We start from the raw sequence: 10,304 nt of genomic DNA, 5'->3' as shown, positions 1-10,304 counted from the left end.
CCTCCTGGGCTCAAGCAATCCTCCCACCTCAGCCTTCTGAGTAGTTGGGACTACAGACCTGTGTCACCATGACCTGCTAATTTTTGTATTTTTTTTTGTAGAGATGGGGTGTCTCCAGGCTGCCCAGGCTGGTCTTGAACTCCTAGACTCAAGTAATCCACCCACCTTGGCCTCCAAAATTTTAATTAAAAAAAAAAAAATAGAGACGGCTAGGCATGGTGGCTCATGCCTATAATCCCAGCACTTTGGGAGGCCAAGGCAGGCGGATCACCTGACGTCAGGAGTTTGAGACAAGCCTGACCAATACGGTGAAACCCCGACTCTGCCAAAAATACAAAAATTATCTGGTCATGGTGACGGGTGCCTGTAATCCCAGCTACTCAGAAGGCTGAGGCAGGAGAATCAATTGAACCTGAGAGGAAGAGGCAGTGAGCCAAAATCATACCACGGCACTCCAGCACATGTGACAGAGTGAGACCTCGTCTCAAAAAAAAAAAAAAAAAAAAAAAAAAAATAGAGACAAGGTCTTGCTATATTGCCCCTGGGTGGTCTCAAACTCCTGGGCTCAAGCAATCCACCCTCCTCGGCCTCCCAAAGTGCTGGGATTACAGGTGAGAGCCACCACGACCAGCCCAGGTAAGATGAAATTCTTTATAACATACCATATGACTAATGATAATTTCCTTAGCTCCTTGGAGCTTCAGTTTACCTACCTATAAAATAAACATAGCACCTCACCTGACTCAGAGTAATAACATGAGATAGTGGATGCTTAGTCCCAGCACATGATAATTGCTTCAAATGGTATCCATGACCATGAGGCTGATGACAATGATGAGGAGGAAGAAATGATGGAGGTGCTAATGATGTTGCTTAGAAAGTTTTAGAGTGAGGAAGGATACTGGGTAGAAGGCACATTTTCACCACTCCATCTCTATCCTTCTTTGTACAACATTCTAAAAATCCTTCTCGTAGCCACTGCCAGGAGGCTGTTCAGAAAGCTTCCCTCTTTATCTTCACTTTACATAACTCTGTCCCCAGAAACCATTTGCTTATCATGTTTCCCCTCCTCATATTTCAATGACGGCTCATGCAACAAAGGCTGTCTCAGAGAAACATCATCTTGCACTTCTCATAGAAATTTTGTTCCCTTTCACCAGCCTAGGCTATCAAACCCCATTATTCAGGCCTACACAAAGGAAGCCTTAATGGGACGCACTTGGCAGAGGGATTTTTTGTCTGAATAGTGTCTTTCTGTTGTTTTAAATGGGCCTCAGGAACAGTTTCAAAGCTTCTCATTCACTGACATGAACAGGCTCGAAGACAGTCTCTGTCTCAGCTGTTCCAGTCTTTTCTCCAATGAGAGTAAAACCCTATCAACTTCTAACACACCTTCCTTGTGGCCCACAGGAGGCCCAGAACTCTGACCAGAGAGTAGAGCCCCAGCTGAGACAAATGAACCCCACACACACAATGCCCTTACACTGCAGAGAACAGCTCCACAAACAAGAAGAAGCCCTCCAGAGAAAGGAGAAGGGCATAGAGGAGACACGACCAGCTTTGGAGTTCAGACAGGGCTGGCTTCCTAACCAAGTTCTCCAAATAACTCACTGTGTGTTATGGCCAGATCCCTTCAGCTTTCTGAGACTCAGTTTCTCCATCTGTCATATAGCATAGTTCATAGCATTGTGCTAAATGCTTTCCATGGATGATCTCATTTGATCCTCACACCAGATCTATGATGAGGCAGGTAATATCGCCACCTTCGTTTTATAGATGAAGACTTTGGGGCTGAGAAGTTAAATGATTTTCCCAAAGTCACAACTCGTTACTGGTGGAATCAAAATTTGAACCCAGGACTGTGAGATTCAATACTCTTTAGTTCCCACCTTCACCCATTTTTTTTCATAATCTATGACTTTTGTCAGTTCTTAGAGATTATATAGTAATATTGGGCCTGGTCATCAACTGGAATATACTACCCAAACCCCATTTTAGGCTCTGAACCTACAGGGCTTTTGATCAAGGCCAATAGGAACACCAAAAAGAAGACAAAGAAAAATTTTGATGTTAACCAGCATGTCCAAACAGAAGATTCTCAAACTGACTTTATGTTTCTATATTAATCAGCATAATTAAAGTTAGCTGTTACATCAGATCAAACCTGAGATCTCAGTGGCTTAACACAATAAAATTTTATTTCTTATTGACAAAACAAGATGTTCCATGATCCACAGCCTCCGTGGTTGCTGTGGCAGAGCAAGGAAGTGTTATGAAGGTCACCTTGCTCTTAAATGCTGTAACCCAGAAGTGATGGACGTCAGAACTGCAACCTAGCAATATTCTCACATTTCACTGGCCAACACAAGTCACACGGCCCACCCTGGCCACATGGGAGGATAGGAAATGCAGAAGGAGGCACAGATATTCGTGGTCACTAACAGATTTGGTCCTGAGCTCCAAGGAAGTCCTTTGATTCTGTCATAACCTGGCTTGTCTTGAGCCTTCAACTCAGCTAGCATTTTTATTCTCTGTATTATTTGGAACCTGGTGGAGGGAGCCCTTGGTGCTGAGATGTCCTTCAAAAGAGTTAAACTGCACATAAGAATGTCACAGTAGGTTATACAAGGCCTCTAGCTCAGGAGGGATGTTCAGTCCAGAGCAGCCTAACTCAGCCGCTGGGATTTCTGGAAGACTGGTTCCTCTTGGAGCAAGTCCCAGCAGCGTGTGCTCCCATCCATATCCTTAGATACGTGCCTGCCTGTCATCTGGCCCCTATATGCTCTCTAGGTGGTGGTAGCAGAATGGGAATCAGAATTGGGAAACAGGAAGAGAGGTGGACACTTTTATTAGAAATGAATTGCATGGCTCCACCTCCCTACCACTCCGAACACCTGAACACACCCAATCTCGTCTGATCTCAGAAGCTAAGCAGGGTCGGGCCTGGTTAGTACTTGGATTGGAGATATGAGTTGCACGCATCTTTACTCACTGTGAGAGTTGGAAGAGTCTTGTTTTTTTCAGAGGCCCCCAGGAAGAGGAGATTCTCATGCCCACAAAACCCTGGCCCTCTGTGGTTGATTGCGTGGCTTGCCCTAGTACTCACATATCATTCTGAAAGAAGCAGCCCAAAGCTGACAGCATTTCTTAAGGAAACAACAAGACCAAGGTGACAGCTGGATAATTGCACCCCAAGTCCACCTTCAGAGTTCTTCCCTTCTACAAGCAAAGACAGACAGAGGGTCAAGCGAGGGCTGAAAAAAGCACTTGGAGACCCCGTTTGGGGACCTTGGTCTTGTTCTTTTGGATATAAAAATCCAAGGAAAGAGGGGCATAAAAGCATGCCAGCTGGGCTTCTGTTGTCAGGAGACTGACAATTGGGAAGTCTTTTTGTTTTCCCAAATTTTTAGGATTCTTTCTTTTAGCCAAGGGCAAACGATTCGCATTAAAAGAAGAAAAAATAAGAAAATACGATTTATAGCAACTATCAGACTCTCCATAGGGACATACATTTTTATAAACTTTCTGGAAAGCCGTTTGAAATACATATCCAGAGCTCTAGAAATGTTCTCACCTGTTGATGTAGTAGTTTTACTTCCAAATATTTATCATAAGGCAATCATCACAAATGAAAACAAATTAGGCCTATATAAGCATGTTCAAGAAATAATTGTTTGTATTAATAAGACTTTGGAAATAATCTACATGTCCAATAGGAGAATAAAATGCTAATTATGGCATATCCATATGACAGTATTATGTAGCTGTTGGAAATAATGTTTTGGATCCTTTTTATGATGTCGGCAATGCTCACCCGAGCCTTGCAACTTATGAGCTGTGTAAAAAGCACATGAGAATGAAACAGGATGGCAATAACAGCATTCAAATGGTAACAATAATACATGGAAAGATTGTGGTTTATGTTTTATTTCATTCCTTCTGTTTGTCCTTATCTTCCAAGTTTTTTTCCAATAAAGATACATTGCTTTTATAATATTAAGAAAGAACCAATAAAACCCACACTTTTTTGGATTGGATGAACCTCCTTAACTGGAAAAGACAAATTCTTATTTTGGATCTTTAAGTTTCAAAAGTAATGGATGCTTCTGCAACCAAGGGGCTGATTGCACAAAAGAAGATTCCCTTTGAAAGTGACGCTGAGATGTTTTGGCAAGAATGGCTGGGAGCAGAGAATGGGCATAGGATTTTTCTCTTCTCTTCTAAGTAACAGACTAACCTAGCTGGGCTGAAGGACTGACATTGTGGCTCAGGTTTTCTTATATCCACTTACAAACTCAACAATGTGTATTTAGCATCTGCTATGTGCCAGATTTTGCCTAAGCCTCTGAATTTCAAGTAAGCCATAGACAGGTTGCCTTTGTCCCTAATAATAAAGTGACTTGTGCATTCCCCATGAGGTTACTTAATCAATTATACGGCCCAGTACAATTATTTTTGTGCACTTCACTTAGTCAATTAATGTTCATTTTGGGGGTCACTGTAGCACAGTGTTCTCAAACATTAGAGTACATAGTGCTCACTTAGTAAATGCTAAAAATCTGTATTGCTGAGCTAGGTTTTTTGAGACCTGGATTTAGGGGCTGTGGGTAGCTTGGAAAGCCCCTTTTAGACGAGCACCCCAGGTGAGTGATGTGAGTTGTCCTGAACCATAGCTGAGAAACTCTACACTGAATAGGCTGAAAAAACAGAAACAAATAGAACCTTCCCTGTAGAAGCTTGTAGTCTAGAGGGGCATATGAGCTACTGCTGATGTGTTAGAAAAATTTTAATAATATGGAAATAACCACAGCACAAAAACAATAAAATGACAGCTATCTTGAAGACTTACTATGAACCAGGGATTACATGAAACTCTTTAATTATTCCATTTAATCCTGGTAACTGCTCTGTAAGGTAGGTGTTATGACTCCCATTTTAAAAATGAAGAATAAATTAACTTACCCAGGGTACACAGTCGATATATGGTGTATCCAAGATACAACCTCAAGGTTTTAATGCAAAAGCTTGTGTTCCTGCCTGCACTGCAGATGCACTATGGTGATGAATGATTCTTATTAGCCATTCCAAGAGCATGGGAGAATCTGAGGGCCCTGGGGGAGACTTTAGGAGAATGTGTCAAATACCTGGGCTGAGACTTGAAGATGTGTTAAGGCCTAGAAGGGAGAGCCCAGGTGTGAAACAGTCACAGAGCCTGGCCTATGTTTGGGAGGCTGCCAGAACTTGGAGATGGCTGTACAGCAATGAATGCAGTGTGGATGCAGAAAACGGAACCTGGAAGATGTGGTAGGATCACAAAGGGTTTTCTATTCCTCCTTAGAAGGTTTCGATTTTGTACTACAGACAATGGGAGCAGGAGAGTGGAAATCAGTAGTTTTGCGTTTTTGAAGGATCACTTTATTTGGAAAGAAGGCACAGAATCATCATTGTTTATAGGCAATATGATTATCTAGCCCATGAAAGGCACCTGAAGAAATCTTAGAACTAATGAAAAAGGGCACCAAAATAGCTACACAAAAAATAAATAGAAAAAATCAACGTATTTCTTATATGCCAGCAATAAGCAGTTACAAAATATAGTGGAAAAATAATCCTCTTCTCCCATAGTAGCAAAATAGTTTTTTAAACCCTTAGGGAATAAACTTAACTGCCTGAAGAAAAAAAAAAAATCTACAAAATTTTACTGCAGAACATTAAAAAATACCTTGGTTTAATGTAGAAACATATCATGTCCTTAAAAGGCAAGACGCAATATTATAAATAGGTTCTCTCTCAATTAATTTACTGGTTTAATGCAATTGCAATATCAATCCTAGTAGGACATTTTTGGGAAACTTGACAAAGCGAGTCTAAAACGCATTTGGACAAATAAATAGGTGAAAAAAAAAAGCCAAGAAAAGAAAATTTAAGAACGTTAAAAAAGTGAGATTATAATATGTTTAATATCTGAGAGTGCTAGGGGAGCAATTCATTTAAAAGTGTGGCACTATTTCAAAAAGAGACAGATTAATGGAATAGAAGAGAGACTAGCAACAGATGCAATATCACACCCACACACACACGAAGGTAGCAAATGCATGATAAAGGTGCCTTTTTAACTGGTGTGGAGCATAAGCGTTCTTTAATCTATACTGCTTGGACAACTAGTTAAGTATTGGGAGAAAAAACCAGATAGCTCCCTACTTTCAGCAAAACACCAAGCAAAATCACTAGGGACTGAACTTGCTGTCCTCTCTTATAACTCACTTCCTCCAGCCATCTGTGTTTAGTGCAACTGTCAACAGCATTCATTAAGTGATGTAATTTCCTATTTATCTGTCTTCACAATCAGACCATGAACTCTTCCGAGACCAGCAACTTTGCTTATTCTATATGCATCCCCTAAGATATAGTAAGTGCTCAAGAAATGTTGTCGTTTGAAAGGGCAAATGGACTTTTGTACATTTGCCTCTTTCTGCTTCAGAAAGTCTATGAGGCCAGGATGGCTTATGATCACCATTCTCAAATCCTGGGAATCATGCTTCAAATGTAACCCTCAACAAATATTAGCGGAGTGCAATAATTACTATCACAGTAACAGTTGTTTCCATTTTCCCCAACTTAAGCTTTTCTGTGTTTTTAAAAAAATCTCAGCTCTTGCTCTTTTGTTTCTTGGGTGCACTTTAATTACATCCAGGAGGCACTGGAGGAGAAACCATTTCAGCATCTCAGAAACATTCATTTATTCTTTTATTCAGCAAATATACATGGAGCACCTGTATGTGCTAAGCAGTGTTGCAAAGCCCAATGTGTGGCCTACGTTTGGGCAGCTTTCCGTGTATTATTTCAGGTCTTTCTCTGTTTTCTGACTTCAGACAGTTGCTAGTATTCTTGAGTCATCTCTATGTCGTTGTTGTTGTTTCTTCTTCTTGGAGCCATGAGAAAGAAGGCGATCACTAGAGAACTTCTCCACGCAACAGTAATCTCCACTCGAAATGGCCTTGTCTAGAAATTGCCTTGGTGAGTCTGAAGAGATTTTTCTCCTTCAGCTGGACAAATGCTATTGATCAAAGCCGAAGACTCAGGTGGGAAATGACAGTCCAGACAAAGTGAGATTGGTTCCTACTCTCTCCTTTTTCTCACTCTGTCACCAGGCTGGCGTGCAGTGGCGCAGCCTCAGCTCACTGTAACCTCCGCTCTTGGGTTCAAGCTATTCTTTTGCCTCAGTCTCCCGAGTAGCTGGGATTACAGCTGCTCGACACTATGCCTGGCTAATTTTTGTGTTTTTAGTAGAGACAGGCTTTTACCATGTTAGCCAGGCTGTCTCAAACTCCTGACCTCAGGTGATCCACCCACCTCAGCCTCCCAAAGTGTTGGGATTATAAGTGTGAGCCACCACACTCAGCGATGCTACCTTTTAATCTGGTGAATATTTAACCTTCTTCTCCCCATTCCCACCTGTAAATATTTAAAAAATTTTTGCTTTCTGTGATACTTGACTCTGCATTTTAAATATAGACCTTTAATTATAATTATTCACCCATGATATATTTATATTGATATAGTATTTCTGATATGAATTCTATCAAATCAATTTATGTCATCAATTTCCTACATATTGCAGTTCTTTTTCTCTCCTTTATTGATTGATTGATTGACTGGCACAAGTTGTTGCTCTGTCATGCAGACTGGAGTGCAGTGGCGAAATCACAGCTCACTGCAGCCTCGACCTTCTGGGCTCAAGTGATTCTCCAGCCTCAGCCTCTCAAGTAGCTGGGACAACAGACATACACTACCAAATTTGGCTGATTTTTTATTTTTTATTTTTTTGTAGAGATAGGGTCTTGCTGTGTTCCCCAGACTGGTCTCAAACTCCTGGCCTGAAGCAATCTTCCTTCCTCAGCCTCCCAAAGCTCTGAGATTACAGGCAGAAGCCATTGCTCTGGCCTTTTTTTCTCTTAAAATTAGTTTGCCTCCCTTTCCTTCCCTACTTTTTCTTTCTCCTTCTTCTCCCTTTCTCCCTCTCTCCCTCCTTTCCTTCCTTCCTTTCCCCTTCCTTCCTTCTCTCTTTCCCTTACTCTATCTCTGCCTCTTTTCCTCCTCCCCTGCCTCTCATACTCCCTCTCTTCCTCAAGACATTAGTTTGGACAAGCTGAGCAGGCAAGTGGTGAGGGGACAGCAGCCCTTGTGTCGGTAGAGCCCAGAGAGCGTGGGAGACAGTAATGGCAGGAGATTGGTGATGGGACATGGTTAGGACAACTGGCAATATTTGAATGGGATCCATGGATTAGACAGCAGAAATGCATCAGTGTTAATTTCCTGATTTTGATAGTTGTACTACAGTTATTTAGGAGAATATATTTGTTGTGGGAAATACCAAAATATTTGGGAATAATGGGGCATCGTGTCTTCAGTTCATTCACAAATGATTCAAAAAGTTTTATCAAACTATTTCTTCATTTTTCCTGTGTTAAAAATTATTTTGGCCAGGTGCAGTGGTTCATGCCTACAATCCCAGAACTTTGGGAAGCTGAGGCGAGAGGATCACTTGAGGCCAGGAGTTTGAGACTGGTTGGGCAATATAGGGAGATTCCATCTGTACAAAAAATTTAAAGAGAAAATTATTTCGAAATATAAGGTACAAAAATATTTTATTTTTCTAGAGACTGAGGCAGGAATCGCTTGAACCTGGGAGGTGGAGGTTGCGGTGAGCCGAGATCGTGCCACTGCACTCCAGCCTGGGCAACAGAGTGAGACTCTGTCTCAAAAATATATATATTTTATTTTAATTGTTAAATTAAGGTGCATGGTAAAAATAAACATTGAAAAGCACAAACACTGTAACCAAATTTCCTGGGTTCAGTTTAACCATCTTTTTTTTTTTTTGAAACAGAGTCTCACATTGTTGCCAGGGCTGGAGTGCAATGGCACAATCTGGGCTCATAGCAACCTCTGTCTCCTGAGTTCAAGCAATTCTCTTGCCTCAGCCTCCCAAATATCTGGGATTACAGGTGCCCACCACCAGGCCCAGGTAATTTTTTGTGTTTTTTTAGTAGAGACAGGGTTTCACTATGTTGGCCAGGCTGGTCTCAAACTCCTGACCTCGTGATCCACCCACCTTGGCCTCCCAAAGTGCTGGGATTACAGTCATGAGCTAATGCACCGGGCTTTAACCATCATTTTTATTTGCTGCCTGATCCATGTGGGCAACTTCCATACCTTTCTTTACTTCAGTTTTTTTCAACTATAAAGTGAGAGTAACATTAATGTCAATCTCCAAATCTTTCTTAAGTATTAATAAAATAAACCATAGGAAGCATTTATCATACTGGCTGATGCAGAGAAAGCTCTGATTAGTGGTAGCCAGTTAAAAGCTGTCATTACTAATGTTTTCTACCAAATCAAATTTTTCCAGGTAGAATTTTGCATGTCTAAACTTTGTCAAGAATATTTTATTCTTCCCACAATTTTTAGTCATCAATAGGCTTTACCATGTACCGTTTTAGCAGCTGTCAGTTTTATTTTCTGTTAAGCATTATACCAAGTCTAATTTTTTCTTTGGATGATTTTTTTCTTTTTGTAGATTTCAGTATTGTCAAAATGCTGTGACTTTTTTCAGTCAGTTTTCCTGCTATAACAAATTTTACTCTGTGCACATTTAACAGTTGTCAGTCTCAGTTTGTGGCTGTGTATTTCTATGAGTAATAAGTATTATGAATTAGGACAAAGACTAATGGTGTTTTAGCCATCGCTCTTGCATTGGAAAACACTCAGCTGAAAGCCAGATGTGTAGACAAGGGTTTACATAAGACTCACAGTGGGCCAGGTGCGGTGGCTCACGCCTGTAATCCCAGCACTTTGGGAGGCCGAGGTGGGTGGATCACCTGAGGTCAGGAGTTCGAGACCAGCCTGGCCAACATAGTGAAACCCCCATCTCTACTAAAAGTACAAAAATTAGCCAAGCATAGTGGTGTGCACCTGTAATCCCAGCTACTCGGGAGACTGAGGCAGGAGAACCACTTGAACCCCGGAGGCGGAGGTTGCAGTGAGCCAAGATTGTGCCACTGCACCTCAGCCTGTTCTACAGAGCAAAACTGTGTCTTAAAAAAAATAAAAATAAAAATAAAAAAAGAAAGACAGAAAGAGAGAAAAAAAGAAGGAAAAAAAAAAAGAATCACATTGATAAGGCATGAAACTTGCCCTGAATCCAACTATTCACCTGTGATGTAGAGTAGAGAGCTTCAGTACTGGGTGAGTTACTTACCTTCAAGGCTCCTTCAATCCAAATACTTTAGATGCCTATAGTA

The sequence above is a fragment of the Macaca thibetana genome, chromosome 20 (assembly GCF_024542745.1).
Source record: "Macaca thibetana thibetana isolate TM-01 chromosome 20, ASM2454274v1, whole genome shotgun sequence".
NCBI classification, from domain to species: Eukaryota; Metazoa; Chordata; class Mammalia; order Primates; family Cercopithecidae; genus Macaca; species Macaca thibetana.
The sequence above is the reverse complement of the archived record's forward strand: the minus strand, read 5'-3'. Positions refer to the sequence as shown.